We start from the raw sequence: 23,517 nt of genomic DNA on the forward strand, positions 1-23,517 counted from the left end.
AATGATTTATCTGTTTTAAGGACTAGACTGGCTTGGAACTCGGTGAACTCTGATAGAAATTCAGTGTACGGACCAGGAGGATGATACACCATAGTAAATAGTATAGGCTGGAGCGGTTAATGGATTGGGTTGGATAGGCTAAGACTAAGACTTTCAAATGAGTTAAAGTTAGGCTTAAGTTCGGGATTTATTTCTAGACATGAATTAAAAATAGCTGCGACTCCTCCTCCTTGGCCTGAGCCTCAAGGAATCTGATTATTACGGTGAGTAGGAGGAGTAGCTTCATTTAGGGACACATACTCCTCCTCACAAAGCCAGGTTTCTGTCAGACAGAATAAATCTATATGATGATCTAATATGATATCATGAATTAATAAAGCTTTGGAAGACAAAGATCTAATATTAAGGAGGCCACATTTTACTTTCTTGTGCTTAGGAACTGTGGTAGTATTAGTGTTGATTTTTATTAGATTTTGCTGTGCGGGTGTTTTTCTATTTACTTTAACTTTACAGGTTCGGGGGACAGACACAGTCTCTATATGGTTTACAGTGGGCACCTGCTCAGGAAGTGCAGAGAAGTGTTTAAGACTGCAACTCTGCATCCTGGTCTCAACTCTGGGTCAGGGTTTTGGGTCAGTAATAAACCTAGCCAGGTTTTCACTAAGAGCAGCGTCATTCCAAGTCAGATGTATGCCGTCTCTTCTAATAAGACAAGGTTTTCCACAAAATATTGGCCAATTGTCCACAAACTGTATGTCATTTGCAGGACACCACCTAGACAGCCAGCTATGGAGTGAAGACATGCGGCTAAACATGACATCACTGGTCAGATTAAGTAGGGGACCAGAGAAAACTATGGAGTCCGACATACTTTTGGCACGTGCACACCGACTCAGCATTAATTTTAGTGACCTCCGATTAGCGTAATCGGGTGTCATTACTGCTGACGTGAATTACAATCTTTCGGTATTTGCGTTTATCCTTGGCCAGCAGTTTTAAATAGGATTCTATGTCACCTGCCCTGGCCCCCGGAATGCATTTGACTATGGTCGCGAGTGTCTCTAGCTTCACGTTTTGTACTACAGAGCTGCCAATGACTAAAGTTTCATTCTCAGCGGGTGTGTCGCTGAGTGGGGAAAACTTATTTGAAACGTCTAGTGGTTGGTGGCGTACCTCAGGCTTTCGCCTGCCACTATGCTTCTTTCGAACAGTCACCCACTGTTTCTGTTCTCCTGGCTGCTCGGGAGCTGCTGGGGAACGGCTAACCTGGGCTGGCGGGTTCGCTCCAGCTAAAGGGGGCTGGCTAGCTGTCACAGCTAACATTTTGTTCATAGAGCAGACCTGAGCTTCCAATTGGCTAAGCCTCGCTTCCATGGCCGCAAGGATGCAGGCGTTAAACTAAGCATCTGACAGACCGAGCAAGACAGAAGGGAAGGAGAACAGGAAGGAGAAAGGGAAGCCATATTAGCCGCTAAGCTACAGTAGATTAGCTACCAGGACTAAACTGACTAAACGAATCAAAAGAGGTTACCGTTTGTGTGGAAATAGATAACAGATGAATGGTGGAACACTGAGCACTTTTTGTCCTGTCTTTTTGTCCTGTCTGTAAGTGTGATCAAGTGCCTGTCTTGCATGTTCAATGTATGTGTTGTTGTAATGCCAAGGCAATCACCTAGACTGCAAAACAAATCTTCCTACAGGTATAAATAAAGTAACCTTGACCTTCGCTATCTAATTAATTCTCTAACAACTGACGATTTTCCAACGCACTGGCAGTCTAGAACGGCACCAGATATGAGCAGTGATTCTACTGAAACTACGGAGTTTGCCGCAGCAAACACTCAACAAGAAACAGGAAATGATGTAAGACGCTTACCTCAGAGTCCTCCTAAAATAAGATTAACACTGTGTGTGGTTTAACAGTCCAGTCAACACTTTATTTTCATTAGTGTGTAATCACCTTAAAAATATAACAATTTATAGACTAGGTTTCTGCAGTATCTCAAAATTGACTCTTTCTTTCTTTATCTTTTTTTTTTTTTTTTTTTTTTCATCTCATGGTAGGGGGCATTCATTGCAGAGGTGCATTCAGTTCTGGAACACACACATTACCTCAACTGTGCATGATATTACCTTACGATTTGCATTTCAGCAGCCATGTTAACAGGTTAGAGCGGCCTCATGGGTTGCTTGAAAAGAGGATGTCAAAGTCATCTAGAAAATAGAAGATGTGGTGATTTTTCATGCATGATGTAAGCAGCTTGCAGCCAAACAGACAGTTAAAAGCTCTGCTGCTAGTCAAATTGACACCACAGTTGTAATATTTAACCTAACTGATAACTTTCACTACATTTAAATGTAGAAACCATACATGCAATATGACATATATAACAACTATAGAAAACATGAAAAAATGTTCAGTGTTTGTCCTCTCTCTTTTCTGTCAGTCTGGGGTTCGGAATGAATGACCAATGTGTGACCTCTTAAAAACTTCAGTGTTCTTTAATGAATAAATTAAATGTGTGAGAAAATCAAATCCTATCGACAAACCTTTTCTAGGGGAAACTCCTGCTGGGCTGACAGTAGCAGCACTAACATGTTGCAAGTGTGAATAAATACATGCAAGCAACACACAACTGTGCAGAAATGCATTGTGTCCTAGGTGTTTAGCATTTTCCAGTGGCAAAGATTTCAGAAGGATGGGGTTCCTCTGTTTAATGAGTAGAATTTGTCTTATGTCTCCTACAACAACCTTTTTCTCTTCAGCTTTCAACTCAGTTTGAGAGGTTTACCCTTTATTGTTTAAATGTTTAATTACTTGCGTGGTTTTTGTTAATTATTTCATGTGTTTTCTTTGTTCTTATGTCTGTGGACTAAACTTTGACCAGCTGTGTTGTTTTTAAAGTGCTTTATAAATAAAAATTGAGTTGACTTATTTAGTATAAAACCTTGTTGTGGTCTCTGACAATGGTTAAAAGTGCTGCAGTATGCTTTGCATATGCCACAAATGCAAGATTTCCTTTATCATTTCAAAATAAAACCATTCTAAGTGTAGAAAGCATTCATTGCTTATCAGTGTGTGTGTGGGGGGGGTTATTTAGGGAAAATTTTCAGATTCAACTTTAGCCCTGATTTTCTGATGCAACAAGATGTTCTAAGCACTCCTGTGTCATTTTTTTTTTAAATTTTCGCCCAACCCCCCCACCCCACCCCCACCCCGAAAATTACTTTTTCAACCCTGAAAATTGGCAACTTTCAAACTTTCAAACCTTCTTCACTTTTGATAAAGTACTATGTAACAATATGCTCATGCTGGGCCCTTAAATATTTCTTGTGAGACATGTCATGTCTTAAGAGTGCTTTGCACAACAAAAGGTGTAGTGTCAAGGTCAAATTATAGGTCAAAGGTCACCCAAATGGTCAAAAATGCATATTTCATGGAATTAAGCTGTTAATGTGGGTTCTTCCAAATGTTCAGCTCAGGTTCTCTCCTCATAACACATCCATTGACCACAAACAACTTCCATTCAATAAGACACACTAAGCAGAACTATTTACTCAATGTATTATCCATATAAACATGTCAGAAATAACAAACGGTAGTTTCACATGACTTTGCAGTTTACATGTATATGTCCCGACACAGTGGTGCAGTGGATAGCACAGGTGCCTAACAGACAGAAGGTCCTGGGTTCGATTCCAACACCAGTCGATGGGGGTGGGACCTTTCTGTGTGGAGTTTGCATGTTCTCCCCGTGTCTGAGTGGGTTCTCTCCGGGTACTCCGGCTTCCTCCCACCATCCAAACACATACACTATTAGGTTAACTGGTTAATCTAAATTGCCCATAGGTGTAAATCTGAGAGTGATTGTTTGTCTCTATATGTCAGCCCTGTGATGAACTGGCGAAATGTCCAGGTTGAACCCCACCTTCGCCCGTAAGTGGGCGAATGTGTCTTTGAAAGGGCCAAAGGCCTTGGGGGATCCCACCAGGAAACCAGAGAGAAGAGAACTTAGGACATATTTGATAAAATGTAGGAATGGCATGAATTTTTGAAAAAACTAGGCATTTTGGTGACCTTTAACTTACAACATGACCTTGACATTAGACTTTTCATGGTACAAAGTACTCTTATGATACAATATGGCACTTACAAGATCATTAAATGGCCCATCATGAACATATTTATACATTGCACTGGACAAAAGAGAGGAGAAGCTGTGAAAGTTGTGATTTTCGGAGTTTAAAAAATAATTTTCGGGGTGTGGGGGGGTTTGGATGAAAATTTTTTTTAAAAATTACAGAGGAGTGCTTAGAACATCTTGTTGCATCAGAAAATCAGGGCTAATGTGGTATTTGATATTAAGCCCCCCCCCCCCCCCCCTTTAACAGAGCTGACTTTGTGTAAACATTGCCTTCCTGTAGCAGACGTAAGTGCATACAAATAATAATTTTTGCTGAAAATGTGAGACACACACCTGCAGTGACTGGAAGCTGAAAATAATACTCTAAATGGGTGGTCTAGAATAGCAAAGTGTTAAAAGTAGATGCATGGCATTGCTAAATATATTAAAGTCAAATGGTAAAAGTCTACAGTACATTGTTCTGGGTAGCACATTATGACACACGGGTTAAGTTTATCCAAATTAGTGAGTGACAGAGTTATAGAATTTTTCAATCAATATCTACAATAGTATAGGGGTGAAATGATTCCTCGAGTTATTCGAATACCTCGATTACAAAAAATGATCAAGGAATTTTCTCTGCCTCGAGGAATCACTTATTTAGTTGTAAAGCTCAAAGCATGACATTTTGCACAGATTACTTAGTGGGGCACAACACGCTTACATTACTCATGCAAAGGAAGATGATGGAGGATGCGGAAGTGTTTGGATGAAGCAGCAGGAAGATGGAAGAGGCGAGCATAGACAGGCGAGTGAATACAGCAATGATGCCGAAAGACAAAAAAAAACAATAAAAAAGACAGAAAATGTCGGAAGTGTGGAAGCATTTCAGACTGAACAGCAAGGTGAATGCCATGACGTGTCCGTTGTAACACGGCCCTTCCATACCACAACAGCACATCTCTGATGTAGCATCATCTCATAAGACGCCCAGAATGGAGCAGAGGACCCGAGACAAAATAAATTTAACATAGCGCAAATCCATGAGATTAACATTAATGTAACTTACTAACATAACATTAGCCCTGCGGAGGGCTAGGTTTCTGTTCATTATGGCTACTGTTGAATGTGTGGCTAGTTTATTACGATTGTGACATGCACAGATTTAGGCAGTGAGCCGTGCACCCATGATTTGCGTGGCTAATTTCCCAAAAGCACGGCCAAAATGGTGCACGGCTTCCTGACAGTTTTCTCTTACCTTGTCATGGCCTAATTTTGGTAAAATCCAACTACTTTCGCAAAAATGAAGCGAATCACCAATTAACTGGACGTATGTATGTGTGTGTGTGTGTGTGTGTGTGTTTGGGGGGTGTTATAGGTTATGAGACAAACAGACAAATAAGGTGGGGTGGCCATTGCGTTGATTCTCCTGAATATAGCAGAAATGTGTAAAACTGTTCATACATGGACTCGTTCCAAGTTCCCGTTCAAAAGTTCTTGCCTCTTATATGCCATAATGCATTCCTGTGATGGCACAACAATGGAACAGCAAAAAGGCAATGTTTATGCCTTTTTAAAAATGTATTAATGCCTTATATTTTTGACACTTAGAAGAAATACTAAGTTGAAAGTAATTAAATTTTTATTTATTTTCATTTATGTTTTATTTATTTTTATTTGTGTTTGCAATGGCCTCTCTGGGAATGTTTCTAGTCAAGAAATTACATTTTGTTGTATATGCACAATATGAATGTAAGAAATAAAACTGTTAATTAAATAAAAAAAAGGTATATTTATAATTGCTCTTTAACCAAGCAAAAATAAATTTTATCCGATTACTCGATTAATCAAAGGAATTTTCAGTAGTATACTTGAATACTAAAATATTCGATAGCTGCAGCTCTACAATAGTATAACTATAAACTATAAATCAGTCTGTTCTATAAGGAGCTGCAGCTTTTTTGGAGGCTTGTTAGCACTGAATTAATAAGAATGACCTGCATAGACAGTTCTTGTAGCTTTGCTTTAGACATTTATAGGGCTTATGCGAAGCTGTGTAGGCAAATAAATATTTGACTGTGTTCCAGAATATCGGAGAGCACTGTATATTTTGTTTATTTATGTTCTCCTTTACATAAATCAAGATGTCTCCAATATGATGCCATAAAACAATTAATAAAATTCACCAGAATGTAGTAAATGGTGTTGAATGCTCAAAATTTCATGAGGGAGGACACCTACACCCTGAGAGGTCCACTCCAATGTTCAAATAAAACCTATGCACATATCATTACCTATTCTGCTCTTATCTCCGCAACAAAAAAACCAAAACAAAACAGAATAGATGAGACAAACAGTGACTCTGAAAAAGGCTTTACACATTTTTGTGGTTGCCTTATGGGAGGGTGACAGAGGTTCACATGGTTGTGATCTGAATCTTCACTGACAAATACCTCTCAGTATCACATGTTCAGTGTTTAAAAAGACACTCCATGGTTTCAAAGCCTACCCTTTACTTGACCCATATTAGATGTAGAATACTGTCATATTTGTAATAATACATGATATTCATTGTGGTGACCTCAGCCTTGTAATATTAGTAACTGAACCCTTAATGTATTTTGTGAGAATATTGTTTAAAGCTAACATCTCTGACCTGTGACACAGGTAAAATATTTCCTTCCATATTGGCATAAATGCAGTTCATAATACAAATCTCAATTGCCTGTGTAATTTCTGTCAGTAAATCTTGCTGAGTAACCTAAAGCTGTCTATCCTTTCAAACTGGTTCCTCCACCCATTGACGGGTGATTAAACACGATCCATATTTGCCCACCAGGACAAGCTCCCTTCAATGCCTCCAACCAAAGAAATAAGATACCCTCAACTGTGAAATATGTAAAAGTGTGTGTGTGTGTGTGTGGGGGGGGGAGGTCTGTCATTGTAGGCAGTCTGTCATTGCCAGTCTTGATTAGCTCAAACTCTGCTGAGCACAGTGTACTGTCCCAGCCCTCCTGACTCCAAGACAAGGTCCTCTGTGTTTTAGCTGTGACAGATTGAGGGTGTCAGGAGGGACTCCCAAGGGTGTGTGTGTGTTTTGTGGACTATGTAGACATGTGTGCAGTAGCCCTTTTAGTGTGTGCATTTGCTTCTGTGCATCGATGTCTGAATGTGTGTCCATTTGCGTATGCTCTTGTTTGCCCTCATACTGTAGAGTCCACACACACACACACACACACACACACACACACACACACACACACACGTGTGTGTTTGCAGCCTTTGTATGTGTGTGTGTGTGTGTGTGTGTGTGTGTGTGGTTGGAGGATGTGTGTACCAGGGCCAAGATCTCGTCTGTGAATCACATGTCTCCCATCGGTCTGACAGCATTAAGGCAAGCCCAATCAATATCCCAAGGGCCTCAAACCCCTGCTACCAAACAACACACTGACAGACACACAAGACGGTGACGCAGAGAAAGGGTGAGTGTGGGAGACAAAGAAAGTGAGATGGAAAAATGACTTGTGAAGGAAGGCCACAGCTAGTTGTTGCATTGCTTGTTTCTATACTTATTCAGGCTGCACGAGTACTCTCAAAAAAAGCAACATGGGCGTCTGTTTTAACAACATAAGTATGTCATGTAATCTCTGTTATATTAATTCATGTTTAGTGGTTAAACATTTTTAAATCATGTAGCTCTAATATGACATGCTACAAGACTGCTTTATATCAACACAACCTATTGGGTTTGGGTAGGAATCCTATTGCAATACCCCTCCAGAGCAGAAGGTGGCATCACTTACCCTATCCTTGCCCTAATTCTAAGTCTCCGGCTTATGGGCATCATTTAGTCTAACTTGGATCCAACCTTAACTTTAACCCTAAACCTACGATTAAAGCACCAATGTAATCTAGATCTGTTAGAGAATAATCAAGCCAAATACTTAATAAGGATTCCCACACCAGAATGAGCAAGGCAGCATTGACTCATGATGTTTCAAAATGGCTGCAATATGCAGTATCGTGCTGATCCATCCTGCTTATGTTACACAAATACATACATTAAGAATGTCACACATCACGTTTTAAATCAACAGTTTTCTAATAATAAGCATTTTTATAAAGAAATAACAATTCTATATTGTTATTTACTCTTTAGTATGATGATAAACTATACAATAAATAATTTTGATACAAGTTTTTGCACAGGGATCATTTCTGGAAACAGTGACATGGCTGCCGATCATCAGTATGATGGAATTCGTAACAACCATATCACATCCGTCCACTGCCACATTTTGTGTTTTTGTTAAGCTGTTATTGTTTTAGATCCACAATACTAACATTTATGAATAAGAGGATAATTAGCAATAGTAAGTATATAAGTTTATTACTAATAAAGTACTGGTACTGACCAGATCATCATGGGTAATGTCACGTCTGTCCACCAGCAAAAGTTTTCACATACACGTGCTATTCAAAATCCAATATTTGTGAAAATATAGCTTCCACTGTCAAGTAATATCAGTAGTCTGTGCATAAATGTATTAGCATTTAATAAGTAAATTTTAGCCGACATATATGTAATGTATATATATATATATATATATATATATATATATATATATATATATATATATATATATATATATATATATATGTATACAGGGTGGGGAAGCAAAATTTACAATATTTTGAGGCAGGGATTGAAAGACAGTGTATGACCAATTAGTTTATTGAAAGTCGTGAGAATTTAAATCTTCAAATCATATTTTACTGCATTTCTAACAGTCTTGTTGTCTACCTCAAGTTCAATTGCCATTTTTCTCATGGATTTGGTTGGATCCTTTAGGATTTTGGATTTGAGAGCTTTAATAAAAGCTTTGGTACGTTTTTTGTTGCTTCCTCCACTTCCAGACTTTCTCGTAATAGTTTTGCTCATAGTCATTCTCTTCTTTACATTATAAACAGTCTTTATGGACACTCCAACTATTTTTGAAATCTCCTTTGGTGTGACGAGTGCATTCAGCAAATCACACACTCTTTGAAGTTTGCTTTCCTGATTACTCATATGGGTAAAAGTTTCTGAAAAGGTATGGATAATAGTGTTAGGTATGATTATGACATCAATATATGTTTGGTTTCAAAACAATTGACATAGTGCCTGCTGAGAAAAAACAACTAAATGTTCATTGTAAATTTTGCTTCCCCACCCTGTATGTATGTATGTATATATATATATATATATATATATATATATATATATATATATATAGTTTATTCGTAAATTATTATTCATTCATTTATTTGTGTAGGGCCATCTATATAAGTATGTACATTTTCATTTTCATCAGTACTTTTGTGTTTTCATTTCTGACATTTGAAATGCCCTATGTGTTATTTTGTCTATCTGTTCACTTATTTTTATTTTTTTTAAAAAGTGTATCATTCCTATTTTATATATTGCATTGGTTTATAAGTGTGAAGGACACTCAATAAAAAAACCTGAAAAAAAAAAGAAGTTGAACCCATACATTTCAAATGAGTAATGAGAACACCAATACTTTATGTTTATTCATACTTACAATTAGTTGGTTCAACAAAATTGTGTCTCGCTAGATAAAAGCATTTTAATTAGGTGGAAATTCTTTCCATTATTTTATTACGTTCATCCAACAAATTGTTTCTTTGAGTGGATGGCACTATGTGGTGCGATATACTAGCAGATTCTTGAAGGGGCCCTGCCACACGTATTTCATTACTTCTGTGGTAATGTCTGAAGTTTTACCATGTAAAACCTGCCGGAAGACTCAGCTCGATTTATGCCAGTTCTCATGAATATCGACATGCTACTTTACTTGACTCTGGCTAACAGCTAGCCAATGAGAGCCTGGCTTTTCAGCCCTGTGCAAGAAGTAGAGGAACTAGTGGAAACCAAAAGTGAAACTTAACATGCTTTGAACGTCCAACTCCCAGCTTCTATGCCTCTCTTGTACGGCAGGCCTTACACAGAATTTTCACAACTTCTGACCTGTATCCACTGGGCCCCCTCCACTGCTCCATGGACCACCCAGGAATGCTGGGCCCCACGAATTATCATGCCCCCCCCCCCCCCCCCAGCTTCCTGTATACTAAAACTGTCACTGAACTAGATGAATTCTGTGGGCGTGGTCTCACCCAGGTGAGCTCATGAATAGTAATGAGTATTAACACATCACACTGACTAGCTTTTCTAATTGACCTGATTTCTCTGCTCATTTCTTTTTAGTGGCAATAACAGTCAGAGGAGGTAGCAGTTCATTTTCAAATTCACTACATAACACTAACACCTATGGACCTATTTCAGAAGATAAAAGTAAAAATGGCCTTGTGCGGCAGGGCACCTTTAACCCACAGGTTAAACACAGGTTGTTTATTTATTTAAAGATTCAGTATGGAAGATTTAATTGTGTTCATGCATTTATATGAAATTTGTGTAAACACATGAACCTTCTGTATTGTCCTAGCAGCTGGGTGCCGTTTGACATTAGCTAGCTCAATTTTTAAGCCAACTATAGTTGGTGTTGCATACTATTAGAGCTGTAGTGGAGAAAGTGAAGAATTGGGGAGGGAATGTCAACATTCTCAGAAACAAACAAAAGATGTACAGGCTATGGGTGTAGGCAGCCATGATGGTAATTCATTTATACTGCTTTTCCACTTAAAATATCAGCTTGGCATGGCTGAGAGCAGGGAAGTTGTTGCTGTTTTTCTTCTCTGGAAAAGAAAAGCAAAAAAAAAAAACCCAAAAAAACAAAACAAAACAAATTAGTAGAGGAGTAGAGACCTGCCTCTATGCCTCATTAGCCCAAATCTCAGACAAAATGTCATAAAGTGTCACTTCGTAAAGTCTAAATATAGGGGAGGAGGTGAACAAGTCCTGCTGAAACAGTACTTTGGATCTTTTCCCTAATGACACCAGGACAGAGGATGTAGACACCCCTAATAGATAGATAGATAGATAGATAGATAGATAGATAGATAGATAGATAGATAGATAGATAGATAGATAGACAGTGCAAGGCAGACAGATCAAGCATGTTTTGCTTAGTGTCCCCTGGGGGGTCATGTCCAGATGGTTCATTGGTAAGTATCCTCCCCCCTTCATCCACAAGAGTCCTGTCTCCAATGCAACCCAGAAGGGCTTTTTTTATTCCTCACTGTCTCACATTCATCTCTAATCTTCATGAAACCTCACAGATTTCATACATTTTTCAACTCCTCAGTTTGAACTTTTGTGAACATTACGTTATTATATTAATGCTTTCTTTCAGCAGCAACTACAGAACTGTGGTGTGTTAACTTGTAAAATGATATATTTGAGTGTAAGTATGTTCCCTAAAAATGTTTATGTTTCATCTCAAAATATGCAAGTTTATTTTTTTGCAAATGATGAGAAGGAATATCCATTGGTTGCATCACAAATGGCTGTATAATTTTTGTGTTTACTATCAAGAGGCCCATGCTTGAGATGACAATTTATATTCTCTTTGTTCTCTGATTTAAAAAAAAGCTGCAGTCAGCAGTGGGGTTTAACGTGTACTTCTTTGGCATGCAAATCAATGAGTTAGCAAAGCGGTGATTGGAATTCCACACATGTGGGCATTTGATTGGAATTTGCACCAAGATCCATGGGGCAAGTCGATCAAGGGTAATTCACTATGAAATATCCAGAGTTACGCTTCGCCAGGCGCATCTGGCCCCCGCCATTCATTTTGTTTAGCCATTCCAATGTGGCAATCAAAATGAATTAGCATGACAATTTTATTTCTGAAAAGGCTTAGGGCGGCCCATTTTTATTGATGAATTTCAATCAAGACTTGACAAAAGGTCTTTTGAAATTGTCTGCCCCCCCACCCCCCCTCCACTTGACCTTCAGGTATCTGTGTCTGTTCTGTGTACGGATGTGGGCACCTTAAATGTCCATATCAGCCGTAATCATTTTATATCTCTGTCCAGAGCTGTATTAGTGCAGGTATGAAAAGGTAAGCACCCGGAGTGATGAAAAGGGCTGCGCAGATGATGATGATAGTCATAAATCTCCCCATGTGTTGTTTGAAAGCCATACTGCTCATTCTAATCTTTCTCTCAATTTGTCTTCAGGTTTAATATATTGTAATTTGAATGATAAATGGCTAGTTTTCGACATTATTAAAGGTGATACAGAATATAATTTTATGTTATTTTGTAAGATTTAGTATGTACTGAAGTGGATAAGTAGAGGGTCCGACTAAATTTGAACTTTTGAACTTATTATTACTGCCTTAGTAAAGTGGCTCAAAATGTTTTATATGCTGTATTCACCAATATCTTAGCCAAAGGCTGAAATACTGTGATGTGGAAAATTTTTCTCCACCCACTCAGACACACACGTCATTCTCCAGTTCCTTACAAAATGAGCCTTTTGTACAGAAATTATTAATATTAACAGATTCCAACCAGCTATAAAGCAATTACTATTAAATAACAATTATTAAAATAGTTATTAGATTCAGAGAGTTTTAGAAGGAGTTCTAAAATGCAATATAATATTCCTAATTATGTTTTCGCATTGAGGGTAATCACTTGGCTCTGATCTGCAAATTTGCCACTAGATGTCAGTAATTTTGAGACACTGAACGCAAGTTAACCACTGAAGTGTTAAAAGTTACTCAACAAAGAAAAGGCAAATAAACTACTTGGTTAAAGCAGCGTCACCATATTCGTATTCACCTGAAAGCAGTGGTACGAGCTGTAAGGGTAACACACATAGTTAAAGCCTCAGTCACAAAGCTTCTTACGAATGATGGGTCATATGAATCTTCCGGTTCGTACGAAATCTAGAGTTTGTAGACATTCGTGGAGGGAGCAGTAGTTTCTTAAAGCTCTGTTATGAAGTTGGTATGGCTGCCATTCAAAACGCAAGAGCAACTTGAGGCCTCCATGAGTGGGACCTCACTACAGCCACTTCATCAATTATTTTGTCCTAAGGTGGATGTACGACATATTGGAGTGTCGTTTCTGTTTCTTTTGAAGACCTTCTCGTGTTAAGTATCTTGTATCTTGATCTCGAATCTAGTTCCATGTGTTATCTGCCTCAGGCTTTTTAGTTTAATATAGAGTACTTTGTACTTCCTCTTTTTGTTCATTAGGTGTTTTTTTAGGTTAATTGTAGAGCACGTTGTCCTTCATCTTTTTGTTCATCCTTTTTTGAACATTAGAATTTTTGTTAAATAAATCCCTTAAACCACTGAACCAAAGAGTCTCGTTGCATTTGGGTCCACGCCGTGTGTTGTGCCGTAACAACTTGTGCATTCTTAAGTTGATGGTAGGAAGATCTTACGCTGTTTCACAATGTTTAGATTGATATAAAAACAGTGTCTGTCCAGTGTCATGATCATCGCATTCAAGATGGCAATAATGTCCACAAGACTGAAACTTCTACAGATGCAAGACAAAGAAAAAGAAGATCAAGCGGTTGTGACCGCTGTTTTGGTCCGACAGCAGCAGAGGAAGAGGGACATTCTAAAACACTTAATGTAAAAAAAAAAAAAAAAAAAAAGAAAGCCTAACGTAATTTAATGCCCCAGAAAAGTGATTAAGCATCACCAGAGTTTGTTTCGACATCTGTTTTCAATTCAGTTCAATTCAATTTTATTTGTACAACCCAATATCACAACAAGGTTGCCTCACAGGGCTTTACAGAATTTGTTGAATATGAAAATAAACAACAGTCAAATAAACAGTCATGTCCACTTTCACCTCTGCAAAAATCTAAACGAAAACCCCAGAATTATGGATGTTGTCCAAGTTAAGCCTTTTCCTCTCCCTAGGCACAAAAAAACCCAAAAAACTTAACATAGTTTAATCTTAGAGTATTGTTTTTTTTATTAATTCCTTCATTTTCTGAATTGCTTTATCCTTGAGACCGTCGTAGGGGTGCTGGAGTCTATCCCAGCATCAGCGATGTCCACGCATAATTTGGTGATGATTGATGCTCTTTTCAGACATTAAGCTTTGTTACTGTTGTTGTTTGTTGACTAAGCTACATTAAGCTTTTTCACATTAAGCATTTGAGAATGTGAATGTGCGTTTTATGTGTTTGGGATTGTGCGCTGTCCATGGTGCTGAATCACACATTACTGCAGGAAAACTGACCTGCACTGTTAGAAATTAGAAGTCATAATTAGACATCAAATGAAGAAATTTTAAGTCGAAGGTAAAGGAATAAAATAAAGATACACAAGAATAATAGAGGGAATTGAACATTAAAAACATAAACCATCTGTCACCGAGTGCCAAATCCTAACTGTCCGTCATGCACATCCATCCCCCTAATCCTCGTCACCCAGGTACTGTGGAAGTTCACCTTGAGAAGGTCATACAAAATGGTCCATTCGCATGGTGTTCGTAGCTGTTTGTAACAGCTTTTGTGACTGAGAGATAACTTATAAAAACCTGTTAATTTGTTAGCAAAAAAAAAAAAAAAGTTTTCGTGGAGAAATACCAACATCAGTATCTGTTTCTTTGACTTTTCAAGAGACTATATGTAAGTGCAATCCTAATGTTCCAGGTAGCTTTTTGCAGGATGATGATATCACAACTCATTGTCTACAGTTTTGGCCGCATATCTTAAACAAGTACAGACCTTCTTAAAGGTCTTGTGAGGACTTTCTATGTGATCTTGAAAAAGTCTCAATGTTATATATATGCCTGATTGTAGTCTGTAATTTAAAATGAGATTATCAGCACCAAAATAATTTATTTCCAAATGCTATTTCTCAGCTTCCCTAGTCGGGTCAGACAGGACCAGACTGATTTATGGCAGACTCTATGACAACACCACGTCGACTGGCAAAGTTTAGCAGTGAGAAGTAAGCTGAACGAATAAAAAGTAAGATCTGTCCTTTTTCCTAAAGAAAGGGATTTCTTGGATTTATTTTGTTGTAATGATGGATACTGGAACTGGAGCAGAACTTGCAAAAAGAAAAAGGACAGAAGAGCAGAAGAAAGCTAAACGGAAGAGTGATAGAACACAGGCTAAAACATGGGTTCAACTGATGGAGAGAACTAAGAGTTAAAAGGAACGAAAACAGAAAAAAGGGTTGGCCCTCTTCCTTCTCGACAGGTATAGAATGCTTCTTTTCTTTATACATATAACATTGTATTTTACTATAGTGGCTGTTGTTTGCTCAGTGAAACAGTTAGTAAATACTTTTTTGTTAGCCGCAGGGCTAGCTCTCTGGCATCGGTAATATGTTTTATTTTGAGCATTGTTTCAGTCACAAACTAAGGGCTTCGTAAGGTGAGACTGAAATGGTTATGTATGGAGTTTAATGTTCATATCGGGGCCTGGATACTAAACTGCCCTTTGGTAACAAGACAATTATAAAAGTAGAATAGTCATTTCTGAACAAATTGCGCTATGAATGCAGAAGGCTGAAGCAGCTTGTGCTGAACTACTAATACAGAATGCTGAAGATGTTAAATGACTGAAGTAATTTATGAAAATGCTTGAATACTTTGTGGAAAAACTAGTGTAAATTTATATTATTGGGACACGTCTTAGAGCACAGGTCTGTGAGTAACACTAAACAGATAGTCTGCTCACCTTCCGGACACTAAACTCTGGGGCACCGTAAAAGGGGGGTGAACATGATAAATTCATGGGGCCCAGTGGATAGAGGTTGGAAGCTGTGAACATTTTGTGTAAGCTCCGAGGTAAAAGAGAGGCATAGAAGCTGTGAATCAGACGTCCAAAGTTATGTTTCATTTTTGGTTTTGCCAGTTACTAAACGACGCTACAAATGGAATTTATGAAGTTTGCTTGTTATCTCGTTTCAAATGTTGCTTTGCACCCTGCAAGTTGTTTACTTAGTCTGTTCATCAATATTCACCCTGTGTCCCTATTCCCCACTCCCCTCTGGGGGAGTGGCTAGCAAAGTGTTACATGTAGTTAGCCTTGTACTCTCTCTAAAAAAAGTCGGGATAAACTTGAACCAGGTTGAGATAATTCATTAGTGTCTGAACCCTATGTTTATGTGCTTATGAATCTTGTGTTGTTGTTAAATGATTAATTACTGTGTGTGTGTGTGTGTGTGTGTGTGTGTGTGTGTAATGTTTGATAGCTGCTTGGTGCAAGTTAATGTGGTGTTAAACAGGTGGTAAACCAGCAGAAATTTATGCGAGTTTGTTAAATTCTTAAAGTGGTGTTTTTCACTGTCATAAACAGTAAAACTGATGTAAATAGGTTACAGTATGACCTGTACGCTAAGGGAACGTAGTGTAACCGAGTTCTGCAGGTCCACTGGATGTATGTGGTTGTGATAAATAAAACACAATCAACACCGGGTGTAACTCCAACGTGAGTCCTATTTTACTTCTTTTCTCACTTTTCTTTTTTATAACACCAATATACTTTTTGGCAGTTCACCCGCATGTTCCAAGGGAAAAAGTTATCAAAGCAAACGAGCATAGAACTGTGTGTTACATACATCCCTGTCCCACAAAGAAACATCCTCGTTTCTGCTAGAAAACAAACAAACAAAAAAAAAAACCAACAATAACCCATCAAAGGAATCTGCAATAGTCAAATACAAACATTACAAGAACCCACAGAAAGGATACACCCCCCCGTCACACCCCCAACATTGGTTAACCAATGGCCCCTCTAAACAAAACAATAAAGGCAGGACACAAAACAAAGTCCTGAAGATGAAGAGGTGGGCACAATGTATGACCAGTGCACGAATGCACCAACTCTGGCTGTGACAAGCACCCAGGGTCTGGATGCTCAACAGCAATGTGTACCTCTTTAGCCTGTCATAATGCACCACTTGTGCCCTGTCCGATGGGTCAAGAGGACTGACAATGCGATATGTCAAGGCAGACTCATCCCCTGATGGGAGAGTCTGTACAACCCTATATGGGCCCTTCCTACGTGGCACAAGCTTTGTTCAGCTCTCGGTGGGGTTATTCAATCACAGGAGCGGAGCTCCCCCACTTTATACGCCTGGTGCCTTACCATCCCATCATAATACAGCTTTTGTCTCTCATGAGCTTCCATGGAGTGCAGCCTGGCTGCTCCTAAGGCCAGCTCAAGTTTCCCCAGCATGGTGGATGCATACTCTGGGAGAGGTTCAGCACCTGAAAAACCCACATCGGGGTTGGGCACCAGGATATCGGCAGGGACCCGAGTTTCTCCCCATGCATGAGAAAGAATGGTGTGAACCGTGTGCTAGCATGGCAGGTGGTGTTCTAAGCAAAAGCGATCTGCTTCACATAAGTATCCCACTCCCCACCATGGGCGAGCAACATCTTGGCTAATTGGTCAGTTACAGTCCGATTATGGTGCTCCACCATGCCATCTGACTTTGGATTGTAGGCTGTAGTACATGTATTTTTAACCCCCAAGAGAAGGCAGGGGCGCTGAATCACCCCAGCCTCAAACTGACACCCCTGATCACTATGCAGCATCTCAGAGACCCCATATACTAACACATAATCCTCAAAAAGGCACCTGGCAACAGTGTGAACAGTCTGATTAGGTAGAGCATAAAGATTCACAAATTTAGTGAAATAGTCTTTTACCACTAATATGTACCTATTCCCCTGAGATGTAATAGGGAGCTCCAAGATATCAGCGGCAACCCGCTGCAATAGACAGTCCATGTAAGACCCCCCCCCCCCCCCCCCCCCATCAGAGCCCTCTGCTTAGGAATGGGGGACCTGCGAGTCTGGCAGGCCCGGCATTGTTCACACCACTTCCTAATGTCCCTCAGCATGAAGGGCCAGTAGGAGGTTTGTTGGGCTCTGTCCCAAACCCACTCCGCAGAAAAGTGAGCAGCTGTTGTCCGCCCCCCCCCCATGTAGCTGCCAAAGGAGCTCTGGTACCATGGCTGATGGAACTACCACCTGAACCTGTCTCTCCCCAGTGGCGGATGAGAGAGTTGACCAGCACAAAACTCCATTGATAACTGACAGACGGCTGATTTCCGTCCACAATTTCTTGAGGCCGGCTGACGGCACTCCTAAACTCCTGCGAGATGGATGAGTGGAGCTTTGTGCCAGCCAACCCAGCACCACGCTAATATCAGGATCATCTCCCTGTAATGTCAGTAGTTCTGCATCGCCACTGGAGAGGGAGTGAGCCAGGGGCGAAGGCATGCCAACCTCCCCCAAGAGGGGAGAGGAGTCTACCACATCCACTGCATGCACATCTGACTGATGACTGATGGTGGCAGGGGTTTCACTCTGAACTGGCCTACGGGACAGGGAATCTGCATTTTTGTGACATGACCCACTCTTATGAACAATGGTCCAATTGAATGGGTCCAACTCCTATATCCATCGGCTCCTCCTGCCAGTCTGGTCACCGTCGATAATCAGATGCTTAAGACCCAACAGGGGACAGTGATCTGTGATGATTGTGAAGACCGCCATCCCCACAGTGTCTAAATTCACGCACAGCCCACACGATGGCCCACAGCTCCCTATCTAATGTGGACCACCGCCTCTGTGTGTGTGTCAGAGCCTGGCTGGCATAGGCCACCACTCACTCAAGTCCATCCACCTCCTGTGCCAATACTGCACCCACTGAGTCCTTGGATGCGTCAGTATAGACCTTAAACAGGAGGGCAAAGTTGGGCAATGTCACCACTGGGGCGGAGGTAAGGACTTGTTTAAGGCACATAAAAGCAGCATCACAGTCATCAGTCCATTCAAAGGCCACATTTTTTCCAGCAAGATTGTTCAAAGGCGCCACCAGTTGTGAAAAGCTCCTCACAAAACGCTGGTAATAGAAACAGAGGCCCAAAAATGCCCTAACTTCTGAGGGTGTGCTAGGAGTGGGCCAGTCCTTTACCTTTTGTGGGTTTCTCATATCCGGTTGAAGACCTTGTCTGGAAACCACATGACACAGAAACACTACATGGTCTCGGCCAAAATGGCATTTACCTGGATTAAGTTTAAGGCCAGCTGCCTGAATTCGGCCCAGAATCTCCTCTAAATGGCTGAGATGGTCTTCCAAAGTGCGGCTATATACCAGTATGTCATCCAGGTAAACCAGACAAGTTTTCCATGGCAGACCCCTGAGAACCAGCTCCATCATCCACTGGAAGGTGGCAGGTGAGTTTGTCAGGCCCATTGGCATGGCGTGCCACTGGTACAGGCCTCTGCTCGTCTTGAAAGCTGTTTTCTCGATGTCCTCCTAGGCCACTTCCACCTGCCAGTAGCCATTACAGAAGTCGAGAGTGCTAAACCATAATGACCCAGCCAGAGTGTCCAGGCTATCATTGACACACAGGAGGGGGTGGGAATCTTTTACAGTCACAGAGTTGAGTCGTCTGTAATCAATACAGAACCTCCACTGGCCCCCTTTCTTTTTAACTAGCACCACTGGTGAGGACCAGGGGCTGCAGCTTTCCTCCACTAGCCCATCAGCTAATAGACCAGCTACCTGATGCTCAATCTCTGCCTGCTTTTCAGAAGATGCTCGATAGGCCCGCTGTTTGACAGGTGGGTGGTCACCTTTTCTAATACAGCGTTGGATTAGCGGACATTTGCCAGTGTTGCGGTCAGTGACACTGACGACCCCACCAAACCTCTCCAGCAGCTGCGCTGACTCCTCCCTCTGTTGTGATGAGAGGTGGTCCCCATTGAGAGAAAAAGGGAGTTTGGAAGGAGATACCTGAGCCGCAGTGCTATCTGGAGATGCGTGAAGTGGCTATACGTCAGCCGCCCCAATGGGGTAAAACTCACCTAGGTCCAACCCTGGGTGCAGCTCGACAGCCCTATCAGTGGGGTTGAGGACGTGGGCTACCGTGACACCATCATACACCCCAGCCACTGTGTGGGCCACCACTAGACCCATAGACTCCAGAGCGTTAGGCTCCAAATTTACCTTACCACCTCCAAACTTGGAGGTGGTAAGGCCAACACCAGACACCTTCACTGGCACCAAAGCCTCATACAGTGGGGGAATGACCATAGTTTCTGCTGGGGACACATTACAGCATTCAGGGATGAGGTCGCCCCCACGTAGCAAAGGCACACAATCACCCCCTAACCTTAACGCATCTTGTCTTTAGTCCAGTAATGCCCCATGTTCTGTAAGAAAGTCCAAGCCGAGTAAAACCGATTGAGTAGACCCTCTCAGGACCTGGAATCGATGCTGCCAATTGGTAGCACCCAGGTGGAAAGTCACTGCTGTGGTACCCAGCGTGTCCAATAACTGTCCCGATGAACCACCCGAGCCGATGTAGTCCCTCCTCAAGGGCTGGGTTTGTAAGGCAGGAACAGCATTTCAAAAGTCCTCACTAATCAATGACACTGTGGCCCCTGAGTCTATCAAAATGGACACCTCAACGCCTTCCACCAGACCCCTCACGTATGATGTATGGTGTCCAGCATCGTCCTTGTCCACAACATTCATGTAATCAACAAGTCCATGGTTAGAGGGGCCTTAAGCCATCACACTGACAGAAGCCATTTTAGTCATTTTCTATGATTTTTTTTTTCTTTTCTTTTTTTTTTTTTTAAATATCGACAGAACCATTAGGGTCTTTTAGTGTTTTAGTCTACATTGGTATTTATTGATTATTTATTGTTGATTATTTAAATGCATTTATTAGGGACTGAGCCGAAAGGTAAGGCCCTCTCACACAGTGAGAGGCCTTGCCTGCAAGCAAGGCCCTGTTGTTATTCGTTCGTTTTTATATTTTCCTGACGCCACTTTGACCTGGATTTTGACCCCCTAAACATGCTCAAAAACTCACCAAATTTGGCACACATGTCAGGTCTGGCGAAAAATTTGATAAAATGTAAAATTTATACCCATAGGTACCAAAATGAGCTCTCTAGCACCCCCTAGAAACACAAAAACGGCCCTAGCGGCCAGTAGGAATGTCGTAGAAACATGAAACAAATGTCAAAATTTTTGTCTCATCAAGCCCGACAAATCACACACTGACACTCATGACCTAAGTCAAATAGGAAGTTCAGAATTTGCCTTTCAAAATAAAATGCTCAAATTGCTAACTTCCAGTAGGAATGTCGTAGAAACACGAAACCAACGCCAAAACTTTCGTTTAATCAAGCCCAACAAATCACGTGCTGACACCTATGAGCTAGCTCCAACAGGAAGTTCGCAATATGCCTTTCAAAATAAAATTTCTAAAACTATCTCCGATGACACCGTTTGCCGTATTGACTTCTAAATAGTGCCAAAAGATAGAGTGAACCCTCCTCAAAAAAGTGATCTTATACCTTTTCCAGAACTGTCTTAGTTTTTTTTTGTTTTTTATGAGCCCGCAAAGTTGAGATGTTTGGAACTCATTTTTTACTTTTTTTCCCCACATGTGACATATCTATCCGTTCACAGGACTCAGCACAACTCTCACATGCAAAAATTTTTGAGATATGATGTACGGTTGTTGATTTATAACAATTTCTTTGTTTTCATACTTTTTCCATTTAGACTGCCATTTGACCCTTTTAACATGCTCCAAAACTCACCAAATTTGCCATGTATGTCATGGCTGGTGAACACTTTCATACAATATCAAAATTAACCCCTTGGATGCCAAAATGAACTATGTAGCGCCACCTTTGTACTAAAAAACACACAAAATCTGCCCTAGCAGCCAGTAGGAATGTCACAGAAACATGAAACAAATGCCAAAATGTTGGTCTGATTGAGCCCAACAAATCATAGACTGACACTCATGAGCTAACTCCAACAGGAATTTGGCAATCTGCCTTTGAAAGTTACTCTAAGTTTCTGCAATTACTGCTTATTCATTTCAGACTTTTGACAAAAAAGTTATACCTCATTAAATTCCCACAAGTCTGCAGAATCCAAAAGTGAAAGAATTTTTCAGATACGACCTACGGTTATGGAATAATGGCGATTTTTTTGAAGAGTATGTTTAGTTTCACTTTTCAAAATTACAAAATCCCTATATAAAGCTGAATACTGCAAACAAGCATGTGTCTGATAATACACCAGTGGTAAGAGCTGTGGTCTATTATACAGGAGTCCTGAGTTCAAGCCCCAGCCAATGCATTGATTTTAAATTTTTTTTCCCTCCTCCCCCCCTCACATTTTAACAGGTTTTGCTGCATTGTATTGTGGATACTGGACATTTTGCACACATTACAAAGTACACGGAGTAAATGTTTTCAAAATACAACCCTTATTAAAAAACATAAAAAATATCTATTACATAACTTCTTTTCATTTTATGACCAAACGCTCAACTGTTTGTACAGTGTTTCTTCATTCAAAGTACTCTTTCTCACAGACACACATGCTCACACAATAGGGTTTTTCCAAAATAGCCTTAAATGTGATAAATCATCACTTTTATGCTCAGTTATTCATACAATTTCAATTCATTTTTCAAACGGATTCTTTCTCTCACATACAGAACAAATGCACATACACACAGTAGGGTTTCCAAAATAAAAGTCTCATTTAAAGGTGATGGTGGTTTCAGCAGAGGGTCGCTGGTGTTCTGTAGAGATGTAAGGAGGACAGACACTAAAGGGTGGGAACTGGTATCGGGATGGAAAGGTGTGAGTGGAGCTGAGGTGTAGACGGTCACGGGAGGCGGATCGCGGGGGAGGCGGAACGCTTGGTGCGAGGTCCCGCCCAATGCTGCTTGCAGCTTTAATTCATAGTTTCTTTCAATAGTCATGTATTTGTGGACTGATTTATTTATGTTTGTCACATTGCACTTTGGATGTGGGCTGATGTCTGGGCTGATGTCTGTGGTAAGCTGCAAATAAATTGCCCATATGGGATAAGTTTTCTGAAGTTTTCTAAAGTTTTCTGAATCTGACGGACAGGCTAGTGTTTGGGCCATAACACCAGCCGCTGACCATTTCCCTGATGACCATCATTGGTGCTGTGCTGAGATGGCAGGAAACAGATGCCCCGCCTCCTAGGTTCGTTCTCCGTTCCAGCACACCATTCCAGGCTTGGGCTCCTGCGCCTGACAGTAGGAGGTGGTGTGGCATCTCGACGGCAACTGTCTGCCCTGTAGCCCCTCTGTTCCACAAGGTGGGCCGGATGAGCGGCCCCAGTAGTTACCCCAGGAACCCCTTGACTGGCAGCCAGCTTCATCACAGGAGCAGGCACGGCACCCCCCGATGTCGAGTAGAACCGGTGGTCCCTCCTGTGGTCACTCCATGCCACCAGTCTTTTATTATTGTTGCTGAGCACTCAGGATCTCTTCCGTCAGTCGGTCCACCGCCCTCTGCAGGCCATCAGACATCGACACCGACTGGACCGACGATGCTCCTACTGGCAGGTGGGAATTCGTAAAGCCACCCACACACTTTCTCTGAAGGGCAGCCCTGGCATTCTCACAAC

The 23,517-nt window shown here is 40.8% G+C and overlaps 1 pseudogene; it reads right to left on the bottom strand.

The window, feature by feature from the left end:
* Positions 1–418: 418 nt before the first annotated feature.
* Positions 419–1,463, bottom strand: LOC115422486 (uncharacterized; annotated as a pseudogene).
* Positions 1,464–23,517: the final 22,054 nt, after the last annotated feature.

This window comes from Sphaeramia orbicularis, chromosome 7, assembly GCF_902148855.1.
Source record: "Sphaeramia orbicularis chromosome 7, fSphaOr1.1, whole genome shotgun sequence".
Taxonomy (NCBI): domain Eukaryota; kingdom Metazoa; phylum Chordata; class Actinopteri; order Kurtiformes; family Apogonidae; genus Sphaeramia; species Sphaeramia orbicularis.